At 41.9% G+C, this 23,969-nt stretch overlaps 1 protein-coding gene across 2 annotated transcripts in view; it reads left to right on the top strand.

The window, feature by feature from the left end:
* Window positions 1-241: 241 nt before the first annotated feature.
* The window catches only part of LOC101745512 (tyrosine kinase receptor Cad96Ca), a 67,851-nt gene continuing 44,123 nt past the window's right edge, over window positions 242-23,969 (top strand). Inside the window, exon 1 of one of the 2 annotated variants that reach the window (XM_038012772.2) lies at window positions 242-516. The gene's annotated coding sequence lies outside the window, so the exon portion shown is untranslated. The remainder of the gene's footprint in view (window positions 517-23,969) is intronic. The other variant, XM_062669990.1, reaches the window with a different exon arrangement.

Raw genomic sequence — 23,969 nt, 5'->3', positions numbered from 1 at the left:
AGGGGTGACAGGGGGGCGATAGCAGTGACACGTAGAAGATTAAGGTAAAGATCTGCTGCTTCTGATGAATGCAAGACGAACATGAATTTTTAGGTATTAGTTGAATCTAAATTACAATGTTAGTTCAGACGTTGTACCAAACTACAAATCTTATATCATAGGACCAGTAAATGCCCAATCGCTGACTCATAGTCGTACCAGTCTACACATTTAAACTCTATGCGCCATAACAGAACGAATCAGTGAAACCTCAATCTCTGGCTCGTGGTGACTAGTGGGGGAAATCAGGTTTCGTCGCGGGCGCAGTCAGTGCGACGCTAGCTCCCCGCGCAGTCATGGCTCAATTGCTAAATGAATTTTAGTGAAAGTGTGCGATACAACGTTCACATTCGGAAACAGATTTGTGTTATGATCGTTTACTGTGTGAATGTATTTGTGAATGATTTTGTTTTGCGGATGCAGTGAATAAGCCGCCATCTGCAAACGGATCTAGGCGACCACAGCACCGAGCGACAGGTAGGCGACCAAACTGAATCATTGTAGTGGCGGTGTGTTAATACGCGAGTGTTCGTCACTCGACACGAGTACGGTGCGCCGGATGCCCTCGAGCTGCTACTGCATACCCGGGGTTTTCGCAGAAGTACCACCCTGACCCAGCTGCTAATCCAACTCCCACATTAGAAGGCATTAGACCAGTCGTACAGCTATATCCCTATATATATCCACCTATATATATAGGTACATACGAATATTTTTTTAAAGTAAACAGAAATGTTACTTTTAGTGGTTTGATAAACGAATCACTTCAAGCGCGACCTGCTCACATGTTCGATATCCGTGTCCTCCGAGTACCCCGTCACGTCACAAACACATCACTACTTTGTAAGCACGCGTTATTTCTAATGACCAAACGCAAATGTATCAATGCAGTGTATGCAAAGCAATGTATCAAGCTGCTGAGACTTAAGCGTGTCGGTTTTTCTTTAATGAAATGTAGATAATATGACAGCACATGTGTGTGTGTATAACACTGTATACAGACAAAACGGAATACATGCGGGAGCTATTATTAGCAGTTGAAAATTTCCCTTAACCTGGAAACTTCCTGTAACTTCAAAATTAAGTAAAGCATCAGCAGACGAAGATTTAGGAGCGATTTTGAATCAGCCCAGAGACTGCTACCTTAAGCGCTTCATTTAAAATATTATTAAACAAGTCTACACTTTTAACATCATAAATGCAACCATCGTCCGTATCATTCATAATTTTAATGCATTGATCATAAAACGCGAACCTGTGAACAGTCTTCTTATTTTGAACATGTTGACGAGTCGATCATCAAGTAACGACAGTCAAGGGACCTACAATCAGTTGATTCCGTCAGGCTTTACTCGGAAAATAATGTTTAACTAAGTAGGGGTGTATTGTGAGATGCGATACAAGCATTCTACATGTCACTGACGGTCACATCTGAGTCCTGATCGTTGACGTTTCCATCACGTACACATATTACAGAAGTCGTCGTATTCGTCGATTTTTTATATTCACTTAATATCCAGTGAATTATGATGCAGATTGTAGAATCTGTTGTCCGTATATAATATTGAGGTACCTCTTTGCATGTCATTTCAAATAATATACTTTAATGGTGTAGATTTCATGTAATCAATTATCAGAAACTAAGGCCATGGGTGACAGATATAAGAGAATGCTTTATAGCCCATAGCGTGAGGCCTTTCGAAGCTCTTTGTCAGCTAATGCTGACTTATTGTCATTACCGATGACCTCACCTTCAAGTCAGCGGTATATCGAAAATGTATTGACAAATTTCAATAATCCTTCTTAGTAAGGCTTGTAAATAAATTGAGTAAATCAGTAATTTACCGAAAACCGTAATTCCTAAATCTTCTGTTGAAGGTCCTTGTCAAAAATATTGAAAAGATTTTTTTTTTAAATAAATGCTGATTAATTTTATGAATTTCCACTTTCAATTTCCCAAAAAACAGCAGTTATTAAGAGAACGGAAGTGATATGTATTCAAATAAAAGTTACATTAATTGAAATGATACGATGTCTCTTATCCATTAGATCCTAGATGTAATTAATGATTTATTTAAATTTAAATATACAAATTAAAATTAATTTGATTGATAAAGGTTGCCCTAACAAGGCACATTGGGATGTCAGCGCCAGTCTCGTGACGAACTGCTCAGTCTGCGCAATTATCGCCCATTTCATTTTTAGTATCAATATACATATAATTATTTGGCTTGGTTTGCTCGTTTTCCTGTATCGCGTCCCACGCATCTGTTATTTGATCATATGTGTCGAGTGTGCGTGAAGCGCGGGTGTCGTGCGAATAATTGCTGAGGAGACATACCGCGATCTCGGGGGGACTTCTTGATCGATACTGTAGGCAAAAAAATTGTGATTGAAATAAACACCGATCTTCCACTCGAAATAAATGGAAATTTTGTTACCTTTAGATTGTTTTAAAGGCTTGTGCCTAAGTAGGAAGCGTCAGAACGCTACTCTGAAAAAGTAACGCGACATGATAACCCCCTTATCGTAGATGCCGCATTATTACATATCCGATCCAGATGACGGGACAACGCAAAGCCGCTTTCGCCCGAAACATGTCTTGTCGGGTTCCCCGGATCCACTCTCTAGGCTTTTTTAAGCACCGGTTACTGTCCTAGTCGAACGCGTCAATTGGCACATAGACACATCCCACTAAGATTCTCACCGGATCTTCTCAGTTGGCCGCGATTCCAATCCTGTGATAGATTCTGGGAAGCACTGCTGTTGTTAGGGCAGGTGTTAGCAAATCTTCTCAGGTTGAGTCCGTGAGCTCACCTACCCGCCCGAGCGTTGCTGAAATAGCCCTCTAGGCTCGAATCGGCAAGGGAAAAAAAAAACGTTATGTGAGTGTTAAGTCTGCACAACGGGGTATTCCCGGACACCAGCGGCACCGTCTGGTCAGCTTGACGGGCTGCCGTACCGAGACGGCCGACGCTTCAGGGCCTTGGATTCGCCTCGAAGGCTACGTTGGCTGGGCGTCCTTGGGGTGAGCCGCGCTGTCTGGTTGCAGTGTTGACCGCGGTAACCCTCATCCGGGTTCTGACCTCGGAGGGATCGGATGCTTGAGCGAAGAGTGCAGAGGAGTCGCTTAGTGGGTGGGCCCTAAAATTCCTTGGGCCCGCGGTCTGCTCCCAACATCTTGCGGATCGTTGAGTCCAACATACCCCGAGCGCCCCCTAGGCGCGGATACCTCGTAGGAGGTTCGGCCTCCGGTTCGGAAAAAAAAAGTATTAAGTCTGTAGACAAAGCTATAGATTATTACATTTTGATTAAAACATTTTAGTTTAATTATTAATGTAACAAACACAATACATTATGCGGTCTATAAGTTTGGACGACCTGAAAGTCATCGCTCATACCAGATGAGCGATGAGTTCGTCTGCTCAGCAAACGGTCCGGACGACTCACCGCGAAATCTAAGGATTTTAATATTATTTATTGGGGCACCCAAATAAAAATAAATAAATATATATCTTAGAGATACAGACTAGCTTAAGAAATTTGTTACTAGAAAAACAAACACAGAATTACTGCCTCCAGTAGACGACAACTTTGTCAAAAAGCACGGATGAAAACAAACGTAATAAAAGCAAGATAACAAAAGTTTAGTCATTGAAAACTTGAATACTTTCCCAAACCTCTCTCGAGAGACTTGTAGCAGAAGCTAATTTGACTCTAAATAACGATCGCAAGTATCACCGACCCCCTGCATCCCACAACCCATTTCACACTACATTTTTTTATTGCCCTATTAGGGAGACGATCCTACGGCCCTCCTGATGGTAAGTGGTTACCGTCGCACATGGTCTTCAGCAATGCCAGGGGCAGAGCCAAGCCGCTGCCTACCGTTAAGTATTCTCCACAGGCCTGAGGCCGTTTGAGGAAGGACATGTCATAGCGCTCGGAAAACACCATGCAGGGGAGCTCATTCCAAAGCTGGATATTAGGTGGTAAAAAGGACCTCTGGAAAAGCACTGTGGATGACCGCAGTGGCTCCAAGTAGTATGGATGAACTCACTCCGGTGGCGGGCGGTACGATAGTAAAAATGAGATGGTCATATCATTTCAAACAATTCCTCAGAGCACTCCCCATTGAACATACGGTACAAAACACAGAGGGAAACGAAGTCCCTCCGCAGACCCAAATTCCAAACGATCCATGAGAATAGGATTATTGACAATCCGCACGGCTCTCTTCTGTATGGAGTCAAATGGAAGTATCTGGTATTTAGGAGCCGCGGCCCAGAGATGGGAGCTCTATTCCACGCGAGGCCGCATTTGTGCTTTATAAAGCAAAAGTCTTTGTCCAGGTGTGAAGTACATCTTAGCTCTGTTGAGGACTCCCAGCAACCCAGAAGCTTAGTAACTTTAAATATCATAATTGCTCACATTGAGAAGCAACGTCATTGAACGTAGACAAACAGGAGCAAAATTTTTTCTGGCATAGATACGAACGAGCTTACGGGTCATCTGGTTTTAAGGGGTTATCGAAGTCGGAAATTTGAAGCACTTTTTTAAAATCAGCGACGGACGTAGAAGCAAGGATCGTTTAATTGATGAGACGCCCACTCCACTTGTGGGGACTGACTCAGCGATACCGCCCTCCGAGTCAGTAGGTTGACGACTGATTTTAACGAATATCATATTGTCATGAAAATGTATGACGTTACTGAACAAAACTGTTGATTGTAGCACGTTTAGTGAGTAAGTATATCCAGGAACTGCTCAGTATCAAGTGAGCCGTGAGAACGAGAGTGACAGAAAATGTACTGAACGAACCAGACGGACTTCTGTCATTTTCAAACACACCTTATATAAAGTTTTTCCACTTAGAAATATATAGATAATATGATGAATACAAATATTTTCATTAACAAACTAATTTGCTTAAACATGCATTTATTTAATTTTTCTATTTAATAGTTATATTAAAGACAATATTGTGATAATTAGGGTATTGAGCGGTGTTGTTATGATACGATGAAAATTCCTTGAAAGTTAACGAAAGCCTTCACCGAGTCTGATTTCATTATCGCTTCGGGCGAAGTTTGCATCACAACTAGTTGCGGACCTTTCTTGGAAAGCTAGTTACCAACATCAAGTAGTTTTTTCGTTAATACGTCTTTTTTTAAATGATGGCAGACGAGCATCTGCCCATCTATGCTGTCGTCTCGGGGACTTTCATTGCACTAAAGGCAGAATCCAAGCTGTGTCTACCACTAGGGATATCTAAAATCTCGTTTGAAGAAAAATATGTCCAATTATTAATCAATTTTACAAATGTCAAGTCCATCATTTAACGACGAAAGCTACAACAACGACTTATACAGGCCAAAAGCTCTTATAAATCAAATCAACACGTTCTGGAGAATATTACTCAAGTTGAAACGGCAAAAATATTTTCTGTTCATAAGATCAATTTGAAAGCTCCGTGAATAAGTATTGACGTTATGAAAAGCTTGTGATGTACTCAAACAGTTCTCGCTAAATGTAACTGTTAATATTGAATAAACAATGATATCAATTCATTCTAGCTACTCTCGATTTTACGTCTGTGTAAGTAAATTCAAAATTATTATTTTAGAAATTCCGTATCAGAGCTCTCGTTCTCTGGAAGCGAACCATCAGAACTATAGTAGTACAGTAGTACTATTGAGAATACCATCCGTACTCTGCTAACAGTCAGCCCAGTTATGAAGCGATCGTGATGTTTGTACTTTATTTTCACTCGTTGGTTCTTCAATAAAACACAATCGTGTACATACGAGTATATGTATGTACTTCTGATGAGTGTGTGATTAATTACAAGCCGCCGACGACGCGACGACGCGACGACGCCGACGCACATAACGCTCTTTTTATTCTGAACTAGCTGACTGACAGATATTTCTACACATAAATACAAACTTTAATTAACGGGTACAATTTTTAATTGAATAAAATAATAGGCGGTATCAAATTAATATATAACTACCCCCTAGACTCAGGCTCCGAGGGGTGCGCTCACCATCTACAATTGTATTTTTATCACAAAATATTTTCCTTGTATTTGTTACATCCTTGTCCTGGATTTGTGTCTGGTTTTGAGTTCAAAGACAACCTTTGTTGCGTTTCCAAATAAACTGAGATTCTCTCAGGCAAGTTTCATTGATCAAGCTTTCACACGATGTACCTACATGTGCTCCACATACAAGTTTTAAAGAAATATGGTACCTGGTGTATTTTCTTATTCATAAATATGCTTAACAAATTATTTCAGTTGTAATATTCACATCTTTGTCATAAAAAGAACTCCCTCCTCAGTGCCCCCTGACATACGAGGGCGGCACTGAAAATTTCGGGAATTAACGAAGTGATACAACATTACTATTTAAAAATGTATTTATTGCTTTTCGAAGTATTCTCCGCGAAATTTGACACATTTTTCCATACGATGGAACCAATCATTGCAGCAACCATTCCATTCGGAAGTTGGGGTCTCCAAAATGGCCGTTTTGTAGGCGTCCACAGCTTCTTCAGGTGATGAAAATCTCTGTCCACGCAATTTATTCTGTATTTTAGGGAAAGCATAGAAATCATTAGGGTTTAGGTCGGGGCTGTACGGCGGATGGTCTAATAATTCTATGTTTTCTTGCTCTAAAAACTCTTTTGTTCTGTGCGCGGTGTGAGAACTCGCATTGTCGTGATGGAGGATGATGCGGCGGTTGCAGTTCTCTTTACGGAGTTCAGAAACGACCTGTGGCAAACAAATGCTAGCATACCATTCTGCATTAACCGTTCTTTGTCCCTCAAGAGGAATAGTCGTAACATGGCCGGTTTTGGAGACAAACGTGGCCACCATTTTTTTTAGCAACACTCCGTGAACGAACAATTTTTGTTGGCTTTAACTCATTTTCGAACACCCAAACTCGTGACTGGTTTTTTGTTTCGGGTTCGTACGCGTATATCCAGGATTCGTCACCTGATACAATGTTGTATACAGCATTTGAGGATCCTGCGTGGAATCTTTCGAGAGTTCTGACGCACCAAGTAACGCGAGCCGCTTTTTCTCTTCACAGAACGAATGCGGTATCCATCGGGAAAACAACTTTTTTACACCTAATTGTTCATGCAAGATTATTTGTATTTGACTCATGCCAATCTCTAAAGTTGCCTGAATTTCGCGGTATGTCACATGTCGATCTTCCTCAATCAGCTTACGCACAGCATCAGCGTTTTCTTGGGTGACTGCAGTTTTTGGACGACCTTGACGGGAATCATCACTGAGCTTGACACGTCCACGTTGAAATTCAGCAAACCAGCGATAAATTGTGGTTTTGGGATGGGGCTTCATCACCAAATGCAGAAATCATCCGGTCAACACACTGTTTTTGTGTTAAACCACTTCGAAAGTCATAATAAATCATCGCTCTTGAATTTTCTCGAGTCAATTCCATTTTCTCAACGACTAAACAAGTTTGACAAAACCTCGTGACAAGACCGAGAATCTTTTTTTAAATAAATAAATGGTATTCGATTTTTAAAACCAAGGTGTTTTCAATTAAAAAGATTTTAATATGACAGGAACAGTGGAAATATTCAATTCCCGATACTTTTAGTGCAGCCTAGTATTCTTAATAGTCTATGGATATCAAGTTGTAAATGATGTCCCAGAACAGATAGGTCAGCGGCAGAAGTATACGGCAGCGCTATACAAGCAGTACCAGCTCGAGCTGTCTCATGATAAATTTATGGGCCTCGCACCAATAATAATAATAATAGAAAACATTCTACTCTAAGGTAATTAAAATAAAGTAGTCAGGTCATATTAATAGAGTCAGTCAACAAATGGAGAGCTAGCCTAAGCTGACTCTATCGCTGGAGCATAGAGATTAGGATTCCTTGAAAGTTATAATACAAACACATCTAGTAAGTAGTGAAGGTAACGGATATCTTGTTTGATCTCACGCAGTAAGTGTGTTTGTGGAATGTGTGGTTTTTGGACAACAACCGAACCTTGACACGATTACAAATATTACGTAATTGTATTTTCTGAAGTTTCCGCAAACCTCACAAAACCAAACTTAAAGATAAATCTCGTATTAATTTTAAAGCAAAGTTTTGTATTTTCGACCGGCTACATGTTTTCAATTCTCGTTCCCCGTCTGGAGGTTTTCCAAGCAGACGTAACATTTTTTAGTTCTGATGCCTCGTGTTGCGATGCGTGTTGCGATCTTGCAACTATTTGTTTGTTTGGCGAGATGTCATAGCTTGGCGTTTCACGAGGTACCTAAAATTAATAGGTATTTCTAAATGTGTGAAACCAAACGACATCACAATTTGATGGTCACCACTTACATTAAACCATTAGCTCTTTTTTATTGCCCTAGTAGGCAAACGAGCATACGGCCCACCTGATGGTGAACGGTTACCGTCGCTCATAGACTTCAACAATGCCAGGAGCAGAACCAAGCTGCTGCCTACCGTTAAGTACTCTCCACAAGTCTCGTTTGGAGAAGGACATGTCCTAGCGCTCGGGAAGCACTGTAGAGGAGAGCTCATTCCAAAGCCGGATGGTACGTGGCATAAAAGATCTCTGGAAACGCACTGTGGATGAATGCAGTGTCTCCGGGTAGTATGGATATGGATTTATTTTGGTATAGCGGCTATCTACTCTTCAAGCCGGAACGCACCACTATTTGGTCCGCGATCCGCGCGGGTCACAATTCGTTCTATTTTCATTTAAATCATGTACAAATATATCAGCGCCGGATAATATTTTTTCAGTGTGGTATTTTCTGAGGCTTAACATGTTCTGTTCATTAAAAATTACTTTCAACACAGTAAACAAAGCTCATATGATACTGCCTACCCACAGTCCAATACTAGGTTGCTTGATATTTTTGATTAAAGTCAAACTGTTCGTTCTAGCACACTAAGCTTTTTTTTACAAACTGACTAGACCTCTGAAAAGTTTTTTCGTTATCCTCACTTTCGTTTCTGTGTAGAATTGGATCCCGTAAGTTCCGTATGTATATTATTTGAAACAAATACGCGAATTCTTTAATATGTTACGAACTTTGACTAACTCTGTTGAAGATTTGGCGAATCGAGTAAAAAGTTTTTTTTTTGTTCTTGTTTTATGAACCCAAGTAGGTACTTTTATACATAATAGACAACTGAAACGGCTCATCTGGTGATAAGGGCTAATATTTATAACCAATTTCTACGATACCGCAATAGAGATAGAGCACCAATTAGGTCAAATAAATAAATAACAAAAATTCTATAGAATTGATTAGCTTGTATATATACGGAGATGAAACGGCTAAGCATCGACGGGGCTGCAATATAGTTACAGCTGTTTTTCCTTCTGCTTTGACAGTTGCCTCCAAGCACGCTCGACAGCCATAACACAACCTACACCTGGTCGCGTGGATCAGTAGTTCGTGTGTATCAAATGTTTTGTAAGCGTCTTCAGAATATCAAACAGAACAATACTTGTTATGCAAGAGGCAGCCAACATTCCGAAGGCTGCCCGCAAGATGCGGGTTTTCACCCGGATCTCGCTCGATACACGGATTTCGTTGAGTAACTTATGCAATACCTTTTGCAAAATTATTTTAACTAACATAAACGGATACGTGGTACCTACTACTAGTCTTAGTATAGACATAAACTATTTAGAAATTCTAAGCCCAGCTCAATGAATCAACTAAAACCGTATTATGTACTTGAAGAAATCTTTATTATTTTTATTATGTTGCTGATATTGTCACTAAAATCTTGATGTTCAATGTAATTCCTTTATAATACTGAGAGCTTGCCGAGACCTATTAAAGACTAACCCATTAAAGACTCCCTCTTAACATCGGTGTGGAGGAAGAACCGATGCCAGAGAGCCATGGGACCACTGTGGTGAACCACACTCCTCCGGTATCCCGTCAGACACATCCGACTCGAGAGGCAAGTGTGCACGAACAATTAATGGATTGCATACTCCCACTATCCGATAATTGTGCGATCTCTACATGAAACTGTTACAATTAATCTAGTTTACTAGCACATCAAGTTTACCGAACCAGTCACGAACTCACGAATCACGAAACTCTGTAATCTGATAAAGAATATTTATTATTGTTGTAAATAGTAAACTTACTTGGTAATTTTATTTCGACAAATGATTGGCTTAGATTTCCATCTGAGTGTTTTAAACTCCAAGGATATCCGTCAAAATATTATTTTGTAAACAAACGCAATAAGGCTTTCTATCGCTAAATATGTGTCCTTATGGGCAGCTTAAACAAGATGCCTTGACAAAGGTAATTGGGCTTTTGTTCCTTACTCGGACAATAAATACCTTTACTTTTAAACAAGTTCTTAAGCAAGTTTCTTCTAAGTAAGCAGTCGCCGTCGCCCATGGACATCAGTAACCCCAGAGACCCCGCCCAGCTGCGGCCCACTACTGGGGACTCTTCTCAAACCTCGTTTGAATCAAGAAACACAATGGAGGGGAGTTCATTCCAAAACCAGATGATACCGGGTGAATACATCTCTGAAAACACTATGTAGATGAACGCAGCGGTTCCAGATAATACGGAAAAACTCTGGTAATGGATAAAAGGACAAGATGGGATCATCTCAAACAATTCCTCAGAGCACTCTCCATAGAATGGGCAGTTGCATTATTTATACAGCACCTAAGTCTACCGCTTATGAAACCACACAGAATCTTCCTAGTATTAGGATATAAACTCTTTAATAAATTACCAAAATATCCTCTAACCAATTACTTACGAACAATATGATGATGCGTTACCTCTAATTACTTGTTTCAAGATTACTCGGTGGCGCTTAGACCAATACAATTAGGAAGCGAGGCGATGACATCGTTATTACGTATTACAAAATTTCTCGGCATTAAAGTTAAATGACCTTGAACAGAAGTGGTAGTAATTATCATTTGTTAATAGTGTTTGTTAGTTAATAGTGAGTTCAACAACTCATGACATTTAATTGTTGTTTTAAAATAGTTCAAAGTAAATTGTTATTACGACGAGTATGTGTATTTGAAACATGAAGTAAAAGTTATAAGTTAATAGCGGTTAGTAGTTCAAAAGGCATACCTACTTGATCAAAAAGACTAACTATCTCAAGGAAAATATTCATTTATAAATAATTAGATTTAAACGAGCGATTTGTAAATTAGATATGTACATAATGATATATAAAAATGCTACATGACATATTGACGTTTGTCCGTGTACAGTGTTCGTTTGTACAAATCTAGATATTTGCACGCAGATATAAATAATTATACATACTAATAGGATAGAATTTACTGGTGGTAGGACCTCTTGTGAGTCCGCACGGGTAGGTACTACCGCCCCGCCTATTTTTGCCGTGAAGCAGTAATGCGTTTCGGTTTGAAGGGTGGGGCAGCCGTTGTGACTATACTGAAACCTTAGAACTATATCTCAAGGTGTGTGGCGCATTTACGTTGTAGATGTCTATGGGCTCCAGTAACCACTTAACACCAGGTGGGCTGTGAGCTCGTCCACACATCTAAGCAATAAAAAAAAAAGAAAAAGAAAGAGATAGCGAAAAAGTGGAAAAAAGGGCGTTTTGATGTTTCTTGAAGTCTTCTGCCAGTCTATTCCTACCGCAAGCCATGTTAGGTAGATAGAAATGCCATCGTTTTTAGTTACATTAAAACGTAAACGATGTTTCAACTACTTACAAATAAAATGAAAGAACTCTAAGGCGTGAGTGGTCTGTGGGCCCTGTGGTCACTGACTCCGTAACGGTAGCATACTGATGGGCTCGGAACCACTAGACCGTGTTGGTGCCTGCTGCATACAACTACTCGTATTTATCGTTTCAGTTTTGTTTTCACAGTAGATCGACAATGACACGTCAACGTTCATTCTAAGAGAAACACTAGTGTTAGAGGAAACAACAAAAATTACAAACAATTCACGTCAATTAAAATTAGAAAAAATTCACGACCTACGATCCTTTCTAGACAACCCAGGAGAATATCAAGAGACTTGATGTAGGTTTATATTTTATGATAATTATAATATAATTCGAAAAAATATATCACCTATCATAAATTATTTCACTCTGTGAGAAAGTACATAATATGTACGTCAGTAAAATGATAGCGACGTAACAACCAGTCTTCAATGTCTCATCTATTAGAAGACAGACTACACGGCTCCATTATTAAATTCAACGGAGGGAATCCCGGTTCGGAGCTTAACAATACTAAGTGTATACTCGTAGGTAAACCGTAGAACAATAGCGTCAATCTTATAATTATAGTTTAAATACATTATATTCATTCGCCTTGTGTGCGTCTTTACGAATTGAAAGTTCTTAGCGCTGGTTTTGACGTGAACGATTCTATATTATATAGGCGGCGCGGGGGTGCGGGGGTGCGGGGGTGCGGGGGCGCGGGGGCGCGGGGGCGCGGGGGCGCGGTGTCGTCCAGTATATACCATCGATGTACTTACTCTAAGTACAATAATCTAAACAAACGTTTGTCAACGAGAGACCTCTTTGAAATATTAACTTCGTAACTAAAGTAAAAACTAACGCAGTCAGTCTCATTTTGATGAAATTGAATTGAACAAATGACTCTATTAGCTTTATCTGAACTAAAATTCACAAGGTTATTAAAATAAGTAACGATGCTTTTAAAAATAACATCTCATACTTTAATCCCATTGTTAGAATGGCACGACATTATAATGAGTTGGCAAGTGACAATACAGATCTTGATATATTTGAGAATAATTTTTATAAATATTGTAAATTAGTTAAACAAATTCTCAAATAATTAATATTGTCCAGTTAATAATACATTAGATCTAATGTTAATAAAACTCCAATAATACAACTCGCTTTATAATAATTAATATGTACTTTATAAATTTGGAGATTAACATTAAATTCTTATGTGCGGTCGAAACGTCCGCTGTTGATCGAGTCTGTCGGCGATCGCGATCAGCTGATGCGCCCCCCCGTCCGCCGCGTCTCCCGCCGCTGTTGTCCACGCGTTCGATGCGTGAACATCCTCCGGCGCGTTGAAAGCCTTGGCTTTCAAAAAGTAGACGAGATCGAAGAGACGGCTCTCTCTGCTTCGTGATCATCTTTAGATTCTGAAGTGGGCAGAAGACATAGCTTATTGATGGCCCTTCGCATAGTGCCCCTCGAAGTGATGATGTCAGCCACCCTACTGACGCCATCGGCCCCTGGGTAGAGGCGACACACACGCCCCATCCGCCATTGTAATGGCGGTAAGTTTTCTTCCTTCAGAAGCACAACGTCCCCACAGGCGAGGCCTTGTTGCCCCGTGCGCCATTTGGTGCGCTGCTGCAACTCGGAGATGTACTCCCGGCGCCATCGCTCCCAGAAGTGCTGCCTTATTTTCTCAATAAGCTCGTATCTGTTTGGTCTAGTAGCAGTGATGGGCTTCGTCGGAATAGACGTAAGTGGTCTCCCAATTAAGAAGTGGCCTGGGGTCAGAGGAGAAGGATCAGTACAATTGGACGAGAGAGGAGTCAGCGGACGTGAATTAAGGATAGCTTCAATTTGCGTAAACAGCGTTGCTAGCTCCTCAAACGTCAAAGCAGCATTTCCAGCTACACGTTTTAAATGAAATTTTGCTGATTTAATTCCAGCTTCAAATATACCACCGAAGTGGGGGGAATATGCGGGGCTAAATACAAATCTGATTCCTTCAGAAGTAGCATAGTCACTAACAGTCTGACGGCTGGATCTAAGCAACCTACCTAGTTCATTGTTTGCACCCACAAAATTCCTGCCGTTGTCGCAAAAAATCTCATGACATTTACCTCTACGTGATATAAAACGCCTTAGGCATAAAATAAAAGCTTGAGTACTCAGTTCACTCACCAGTTCTAAATGTATTGCCTTTGTACTGAGGCAAACAAATAAACATAAATAGCATTTAGTAATACGGTTACCACGACCTTTTCGGTTACTAATCATGAAAGGTCCAGCAAAGTCAACTCCACACGAGTAAAAAGGAAAATAAGCATTTGTACGCGCTTCAGGTAAATGACCCATTATTGGCTGCATCGTATTCGCTCGTAGGCGAACGCAAACAATACATTGTCTAACTACTTGCCGTGCTAAACATCTTCCGCCAATAGGCCAGTACTTATCACGCACTGACGCTAACAGCAGCTGTTGACCTGCGTGGAACAACCGTATATGTTCATTAATCATTAATAACTTGGTAAAATGATGTTTTGAATCTAATATTATAGGGTGCTTCTTATCGAAATTATAATTTGAGTTTCCTAAACGACCACCCACACGAACTATATCGTTTGAATCTACAAAAGGAGTCAACTGCAGCAATTTGTTCTTTTGTGGCAGTTGTTTTCCTTGCTTGAGTAACCCAATTTCAAATGAAAACGATTGCAATTGACATTTTTTTATAAGTAGCATCACTGATTCATTTATTTCATCTGAGTTTATAGGACCTGAATATTTATGTTTGTTTTTATTGCAATTGTTAACAAAACGTAACACATACGCAAATGTTCTACTTAATTTATTCAAACTGGAGTACCTTTTGAAATCTATAAATAAACTACCGTCATCAGAATTGTCTACTGCAGCTATCAACGAATGTACCTTTAACTCAGGTAAGTTTTGAACTACGAAAGAATTCTGTGGCCATTCTAAACGTTCCTTCTTCAGGAAAGAAGGACCTTCCCACCACAAAGAGGAAGACAAAAGGTCATGGGGTTCGACCCCCCTTGAGGCCAAGTCAGCTGGGTTCATATTCGTAGGTACATGTCTGTGTTCAAAAGTACTTGTTAACTCGTTGATTTCATTAACCCTATTGCAAACAAACATTTTTAGATTTCTTACATCAGTTCTTAACCATCCTAAGACAACTGTCGAATCTGTCCAAATAGTTTTGTAAGTTATGTTAAATCGTAATGACTGTATAACTTTATCACATAATCTAGCTCCCAGCAAAGTACCGAGTAATTCCAATTTTGGTATAGTAATAGGTTTTAAGGGTGCAACTCGTGCCTTTGCGCATAAAAGTCTAACAGTAATCTCGTTTTCGTCATTTATTGACCGTAAGTATACACATGCGGCATATGCTTTCTGTGACGCATCGACGAAACAATGCAATTCTATTGACATGGGGGTATTGCAAAGAACATTTCTGCTAATTTTAATATTAGAAATGTAGTGCAAATTAGAAATAAATTTTAACCACGTATCTAATAGATTTTGTGGTATGGGGTCATCCCAATTTAATTTAATGACCCACAATTGCTGTAAAAATATTTTAGTTTTAATAATGCATGCACAAATTAATCCCAACGGATCAAATATTTTACAAATAGTAGCTATTACGATTTTCTTTGTAACAATTTGCGGTGACGATTCCACTTTCGAAGGAAATTGAATAATGTCTAGTTTTGGAGAATAATTCAAACCTAGCACGCTGGATTCTTTAGTCAAATCTACCGGGTCGAATACAGTATCATCACAATCGAGCGCCTGCAAACAGTTAGTACGAATTTTTTTTAAGGGAAAACATGCTGAATCCAAAATTCTCTTAACATTTACATAAATGTGCTGTAATTCATTTTGACTATTCGCACCTGTATTCAGGTCGTCAATATAAAAATCATTTTTTATTATGTTCGCGATAGTGTCGTCAGTACACTCCTTAGCTAATTGTAATAAACATCTGGTGCTCAAAAACGGAGCGCTGGCCAACCCATACGTAACTGTATTTAATTGTAGAATCTTTAAATTATCGTTCTTGTTTGGTTCCGTACTAAGAGATGAATCCCTCCACAAAATTAACTGAAGGTGACGTTGAGATTCATGCAAGGCCGTTTGTCGGTACATTTTCTCTATATCCCCTAAGAGAACAAATCGGTGACCGCGAAAACGTAACAAAATTGAGAATAAATCAGACTGCACTACTGGACCTACAGCCTGTATGTCATTTAACGACTTCCCAGATGATGTTTTGGCTGAGGCATCAAACACTACTCTCAATTTCGTCGTTTCACTGTTCTCGCGAAGCACACAGTGATGCGGAAGGTAATTGCCAAACCTTGGGCGATCTACTTCACTTAGGTGACCTAATTCCTTATATTCATCAATAAATTTAGTGTATGACTCCTTAAGTTTCGGATTTTTATTTAATTTTAATTCTAAATTTAAGAAACGTTTTCTAGCCATATAATATGAATCACCAAGACTAGTTTCGGGTTCCTTTAAGGGCATACGGACACAAAACCGACCGTCGCATAAGCGGGTGGTATTTTCTATAAAGTCAATTTCACAAAACTGTTCCTCTAATGAGTATGTTTTTGTCTCTGAAGGTAGTTCTTCAATCTCCCAAAACTTTTTCAGGGAATTATCTAAGTTTGAAAACTGATTGAAATAACAATAGACCTCCGAGTTGGATTGACTGATACTGAGTGGGCCGGCTATTAACCACCCTAATTGTGATTCTTGCAAAGTAGGTTTATTAGACCCTAACTTAATTTGATTTGTCCCAATAATGTTCCAAAATACGTCAGCTCCTAACAGCATATCTATATTGGAAGGCTGGAAGAACCTTGGATCTGCTAGTTGTATACCACATGGAATATCTAATTCGCAAACGTCTATTTCGACACTGGGTAAAATACCTGTTATCGTTGGCACTAGTAAACAAGAGACTGGAGTACTAAATGTCGATAAACAAGATTTAATCTGAACGACACACTTTCCTAAAATGTTAGTTTTAATATTATTAAGACCACAAACCTTTAAGGTTTCACTAGAATTCTCATTGAACCCTAACTTCTCTCTCATAGCTTCGGTCAGAAATGACGATTGACTACCAGTGTCCAATAATGCTCGTGCCTTAACCTTTTTATTTTTCAACTCATTAACTATTATTACCTGCGCCGTACACAACAACGTATGAGTCATCGTCGTAGCTGATAACGTAACCGGTTCATTTTGTTGACTATTTGCACTTTGTTCTAAATACGTAATCATACTATCTTTATGAACCAAAGTATTGTGTCTACCTTTACATATCTTGCAAGAACCTTTTAAACGGCACTGATAACTATTATGCCCACTACGTAGGCACTTAGTGCATAATTTTAACCGTTTTACTTCGCACATTCTATCATCATAGTTCATTTGTTTGAACTTCGGACATTCATAAACAAAATGGTTCTGGCTACAAACTACGCATTGATATTTTCCCGTATCTGCATCCGAAGCAGCCAAAAAAGATTTCACCTGTCTTTTATTTTGAGAGTGCATAAAATTATTATGTTCCTGTTTATCGAATCTATTATAATGCGTTGTTTCCAAGATGTCTGCTCGATTACGTAAGAACGAGTAAAACTGATCCAACGACGGTAAATCCGATAGACTATTTTTATATTCTTCCCATTTTATACTAGTGGTGGAGTCCAACTTTGCTGAAACTATGAATATCAACAAGACATCCCACTGATCAGTAGGAAGCCCTAGAGTGTGCAAAGAACTCAAGTTTTTCGATAAATGATCAATTAAATATCGCAATGCTTTAAATGATTCCTTCACAATTGGTTCAATGTTAAGTAATGACTTAATGTGATTATTTATTAATATATTTTTACTATTATAACGATTACATAAAATTTGCCAGGCCTTTTCATAATTGTCAGCGGTAAACTCAATTGATCTAATAACGACAGCGGCACTACTTTCTAAGCTTGATCTGAGATAGTGATATTTATTAATTAATGGAATCGAGTCGTTTTTATTAACGAGGGAATCAAAAGTGTCCCTGAACTCTAACCATTTCAAATAGTTCCCGTCAAATCTCGGCAAATTTATAGTTGGTAACTTTATAGAATTCATGGGATGTGAATATTGATTGGACATACTTTCGTCATGTAATGACCTCTTCTCTAAATTCGCACATTCAATCAATTCTTTAGCCGTGGAAAGAAGAGAAAAGAATTGTGATTCAATAAAATCCCGCTCATTTAACTGTTCATCCTCATTTGAAGACAGTAATTCAATATCTGATTGTATGGCGTTAAAATCCGACAGTAATTCTTGAAATTTATCAACCCGCAAAGATATCTCTTTGACTTGAATGCTAGTTATCTTTTTCGCACCTACCTGGGTTAAAACATTCAAATAATCTTTAAATTTTGTCAGCCTACCTTTGACTATGCTACGCTTTTTGACAAGCTCCCTTAAAGTCTCTTTTCCTTCCATGACCAATTAAAGAAATAAATAAATTGAACAATGAACTAGGCAAGACAATGAAATGGTCAAACCAGTTTTAACGGTTCCGTTGCGGTGTGATCCAGCCGCCTTACCGTAGTTACCACTCGATTGCTTGATGGGTTCGCCAACCACAAGCCTAGCACTACGCCAGAGAATATCTGGAAATATGTAACGTTAATTTTAGGTGTTAAAGTTGGTAAGCTTTGTTAGAGGGTAGGCAGAACTATAAAAAAAAATGACTGGGCAAAATTGAATAAATAGCTACGTTTAGCTTTAAAATATTTAGCTAGGAAGTAAATAGCGCAGATAACTAGTAATTTAACTTTAAGCTAAAACCATCATCTAATGGGGTTTATAACTTTATTTAATTTTTAAAGAAAAAATAGGAATGCGATAGGTACTTATAGGCAAGCTTTCGCAATAGCCGAAGCGTAAATTACAAAGAAATAGTAATAGTGTACTTGTTATTATCTTGTAACGCTTTCGGAGCGGCAAGCCGTACGCAAATCAAAAAGGAAAAAAATGAGAAATAGTGGATAGGATTAAAAGGCCAACTTCCCTTGGGTATCCCGCCAGACGTCCAGCAGTCCTCAGCAAAGTCTTCACTTCACCAGGGCAGAAGGCAGCATAAGCAGCAATCCAATCCAATCTCTTTGTTCCGTAAATTCAAATTCCCGTAACCGTTATCCGTTTTTCTTCGACGTTTATCCGAAGATTACAGCTTTGAGTCGCGATTGTAAACGGTCGCCACTAATGTTAATAAAACTCCAATAATACAACTCGCTTTATAATAATTAATATGTACTTTATAAATTTGGAGATTAACATTAAATTCTTATGTGCGGTCGAAACGTCCGCTGTTGATCGAGTCTGTCGGCGATCGCGATCAGCTGATGCGCCCCCCCGTCCGCCGCGTCTCCCGCCGCTGTTGTCCACGCGTTCGATGCGTGGACATCCTCCGGCGCGTTGAAAGCCTTGGCTTTCAAAAAGTAGACGAGATCGAAGAGACGGCTCTCTCTGCTTCGTGATCATCTTTAGATTCTGAAGTGGGCAGAAGACATAGCTTATTGATGGCCCTTCGCATAGTGCCCCTCGAAGTGGTGATGTCAGCCACCCTACTGACGCCATCGGCCCCTGGGTAGAGGCGACACACACGCCCCATCCGCCATTGTAATGGCGGTAAGTTTTCTTCCTTCAGAAGCACAACGTCCCCACAGGCGAGGCCTTGTTGCCCCGTGCGCCATTTGGTGCGCTGCTGCAACTCGGAGATGTACTCCCGGCGCCATCGCTCCCAGAAGTGCTGCCTTATTTTCTTTTTTTTTTTTTTTTTTTTTTTTTTATTGCCTTTGTAGGCAGACGGGCATACGGCCCACCTGATGGTGAGTGGTTACCGTCGCCCATGGACTTCAGCAATGCCAGGGGCAGAGCCGAGCCGCTGCCTACCGCTTAATACTCTCCACAAGCCTCGTTTGAAGAAGGACATGTCATAGCGCTCGGGAAACACCGTGGAGGGGAGCTCATTCCATAGCCGGATGGTACGTGGCAAAAAAGATCTCTGGAAACGCACTGTGGATGACCGCAGTGGCTCCAGGTAGTATGGATGAACTCTACTCCGGTGGCGGGCGGTGCGATGGTAAAAACGAGATGCTGGTATCATCTCGAACAATTCCTCAGAGCACTCCCCATGGAACATACGGTACAAAATACAGAGGGAACTGAAGTCCCTCCGCAGACCCAGAGGCTCCAAACGATCCGAGAGAATGGGATTATCGACAATCCGAACGGCCCTCCTCTGTATGGAGTCAAATGGAAGAAGCTGGTATTTGGGAGCCCCAGCCCAGAGATGGGAGCAGTACTCCATGCGAGGCCGGACTTGTGCTTTATAAAGCAAAAGTCTTTGTCCAGGCGTGAAGTACCGCTTCGCTCTGTTGAGGACTCCCAGCATTTTGGACGCCAACTTGGCTTTGCCTTCCAAATGACTCCGAAACTGGACATCGCTCGAAATGTCGACCCCAAGTATCCCGATACTCTCGGAAGGTTGCAGGGATACTCCTTGGAATTGCGGCGCCATGACAAAGGGGTCCTTCTTCGCAGTGAACGCGCAAACTTGTGTCTTTATCGGGTTGAATTGAACCAAGTTCAATTCACCCCATTCGGAGACTCGCCCCAGAGAGTTCTCCACTTCAGACACAAGTTTTGATCGTCTCTCTTGCACCACGCTCCGAGAGAGACTCTGATGGCCGATATATCGCGCATCCCCCGTGCTGTCATCTGCATAGCAATGCATGCCATCAATAGACAGCATGTCATTGATATACAGGATGAAAAGCGTAGGGGAGAGCACCGAACCTTGTGGAACGCCAGCGTTAATGGTCATGGTATCAGAACAGTCACCGTCTACAACGACCGTGATGCTCCGCCCATCCAAAAAGCTAGCGATCCACTTGCAGAGACCCTCGGGGATTCCGTAAGATGGTAACTTCGATAGAAGTGCCCTATGCCAGACCCTGTCGAAGGCCTTCGCGATATCAAGGCTCACAGCAAGAGCCTCGCCCTTGCTTTCCAAGGCTTCAGCCCACCTGTGAGTAAGGTATACAAGAAAATCGCCAGCTGAGCGACCGTGACGGAAACCGTACTGTCGGTCACTGATCAGCTGGCGATCCTCCAGATACTTCAGGAGTTGTATATTAATTATTCGCTCCATCACCTTGGAAAGCAAGGAAGTTATCGCGATAGGCCTATAGCTCGATGGGTCCGACCGGTCACCCTTCTTGGGGATAGGGTGGACGTGGGCAGTCTTCCATGAAGACGGAACCCTGTTAGTGCAATAAGAGAGGCGATACAAACGCGTTAGCGCAGGCGTCAGCTCAGGGGCGCACGTTTTCAGAACCACTGCAGGGATGCCGTCTGGCCCGCTCGACTTATGGACGTCCAGGAGTCGGAGTTCCCGCCTGACTGCACACTGTGTAAAGCAGATCTCGGGCAGGGAACTATCACACCGGAGGATGTTCGGTGGTGTGGCACCCCCGTCGTCCACAGTCGAGTTCGAGGCGAAGAGTTTGACCAGAAGGTCAGCCTTCTCTTTCGCACTATGGGCCAGACTGTCATCGGACTTGCGTAGTGGTGGGAGACTAGACCTGCAAAAGTTTCCTTCTGCAGCTTTGGCGAGCGACCAAAAAGCACGGCTCCCAGAGGGATAGCTCTTCAGTCGCTCGCCAATTCTAGCAACGTGCTCCGACTTCGCCTTGGCAATAACCTTCTTGTAGGACCTGGAAGCGGCGTTATATTTCCGCCTTTCCTCTGAGATGTTAGGGTCCTGACGTCTCCTGGCATTATCCCATGCCACGTATGCGGACCGCTTGAGGTGTGCAGCATCCCTGCTGGCATTGTTATACCAGGGTCTGCTGCGACCCCCAACGGGCACTTCAGAGGAGGGAATAAACAATTCCATCCCCTGGAGCACCACGTCTTTAAGACGGTCCGCACAGACGTCAGGATCAGCAGAGGAAAAGCAGAACCGCCCCCATGGGTAGGATGCGTAAAATTCACGCAATCCATCCCAATCTGCTGACATATACCGCCAAACTCTTCGATACCCGGTCGTCGTTCGACGATCAGGACGAGAGAGTGGAACGGCAGCACGAATAAGGCAGTGATCAGACGATCCAAGCGGAGCGTCGACCACCACACTGTATCCGGCCGGATCTGTGGTCAGCAGAAGGTCCAACAAAGAAGGCTCGTGCCCCTCGATATCTGGGACACGGGTGGGCTGTGTCACCAGCTGGGAGAAGCCGTAGGCCAAGGCGAAATCGTAGGCAGTCCGACCCGGGAGGTCAGTGGTTCTGGACCCCAACCACTCTTGGTGGTGAGCGTTAAAGTCTCCAAGAACCACCACCTCCGCAGATGGGTACTGCTCAAGCACGCGGTTAGTCCCCTCTTGCACATGTTCAAACAGAGCTGAACCTGCATCACTGCTGTGGGACCTGTACAGGCACGCGTAGATTCGGCTACGGCCCCCGTGATCTACGCGCAGCCACAAGAGGGACAGGTCCCGTTGTTCGAGGCCCCGAAGACGGCGACAACAGACATCAGCCCGGACGAATACGCACACCCCGGCTTTACGCAGGAAGTTGTGCTCCAATACGTAGCCGGGGTATTCAAGGTATGAGGTATCATCCGGAGCAGATATCTGCGTCTCCGTTAAAAAAAGCAGGGCAGGCTGCGCCGTCTCAAGGTGGTGGTGTACGGCGTCAAGGTTGCTATGTAGGCCCCTGACATTGCTGAAATCCACATTAAATGTGGAATGGGGAGCCGCCTGTAAAACCCTTTTCTTTTTTTTCGACTTCATTAAGTTGTTATATTTCGGGAGAGTAGGATTAGGAGAGGTAGGATGTTAGAGGTGAGATCGAGGCAACACCTGAATGAAGCGCGGAACATAGTACGTGCTCGACCACGGGTTGCGTGAGAGACTGACGCAGGGCATGGAAGGGCCCCCAGTCCACTCTGCGTGCGATCGCCGGGATCCACTCCGGTCTCCGACTCCGGCACGACGACCGCACGGCAGAATTTTACACCGGTTGGCGGGACAGCTTCCCGGGGCGGAGTTTAGTAGAGACACCCGGGTTCAGGTCCCCTACTGACCGGCGGGCGGCAGCGGATACCGTTTCACTGGGTCTCCCTATACCCCCGTCAAACAATCACGCCCCGCGAGTTCGCACGCACGTCTGCTCCGCAAGTTCCAGGCGTAACCAAGACTCACCCCCAACAAGGAAGGGGAAAGGGAAGGGATAGAACTGGCTCTCCAACCCACACGCCGGAACACAGCTAGGCTATTTGGCGGCGGACTCTAGTTGGAGGGTGGTCGCCAGCCAGTCGGACTAAGTCCTACCACCGGTTATGTTTTCGGCTCCCGTTTAGCACCACCCAGGGGTCACTTGTAGGGAATCGCGGGTTAAACCTACGGAAGCGGGAAGCACCAACCCCCAAAATATATCAATAAGCTCGTATCTGTTTGGTCTAGTAGCAGTGATGGGCTTCGTCGGAATAGACGTAAGTGGTCTCCCAATTAAGAAGTGGCCTGGGGTCAGAGGAGAAGGATCAGTACAATTGGACGAGAGAGGAGTCAGCGGACGTGAATTAAGGATAGCTTCAATTTGCGTAAACAGCGTTGCTAGCTCCTCAAACGTCAAAGCAGCATTTCCAGCTACACGTTTTAAATGAAATTTTGCTGATTTAATTCCAGCTTCAAATATACCACCGAAGTGGGGGGAATATGCGGGGCTAAATACAAATCTGATTCCTTCAGAAGTAGCATAGTCACTAACAGTCTGACGGCTGGATCTAAGCAACCTACCTAGTTCATTGTTTGCACCCACAAAATTCCTGCCGTTGTCGCAAAAAATCTCATGACATTTACCTCTACGTGATATAAAACGCCTTAGGCATAAAATAAAAGCTTGAGTACTCAGTTCACTCACCAATTCTAAATGTATTGCCTTTGTACTGAGGCAAACAAATAAACATAAATAGCATTTAGTAATACGGTTACCACGACCTTTTCGGTTACTAATCATGAAAGGTCCAGCAAAGTCAACTCCACACGA

Source organism: Bombyx mori, chromosome 9 (genome assembly GCF_030269925.1).
Source record: "Bombyx mori chromosome 9, ASM3026992v2".
Lineage (NCBI taxonomy): Eukaryota > Metazoa > Arthropoda > Insecta > Lepidoptera > Bombycidae > Bombyx > Bombyx mori.
The sequence above is the reverse complement of the archived record's forward strand: the minus strand, read 5'-3'. Positions and strand labels throughout refer to the sequence as shown.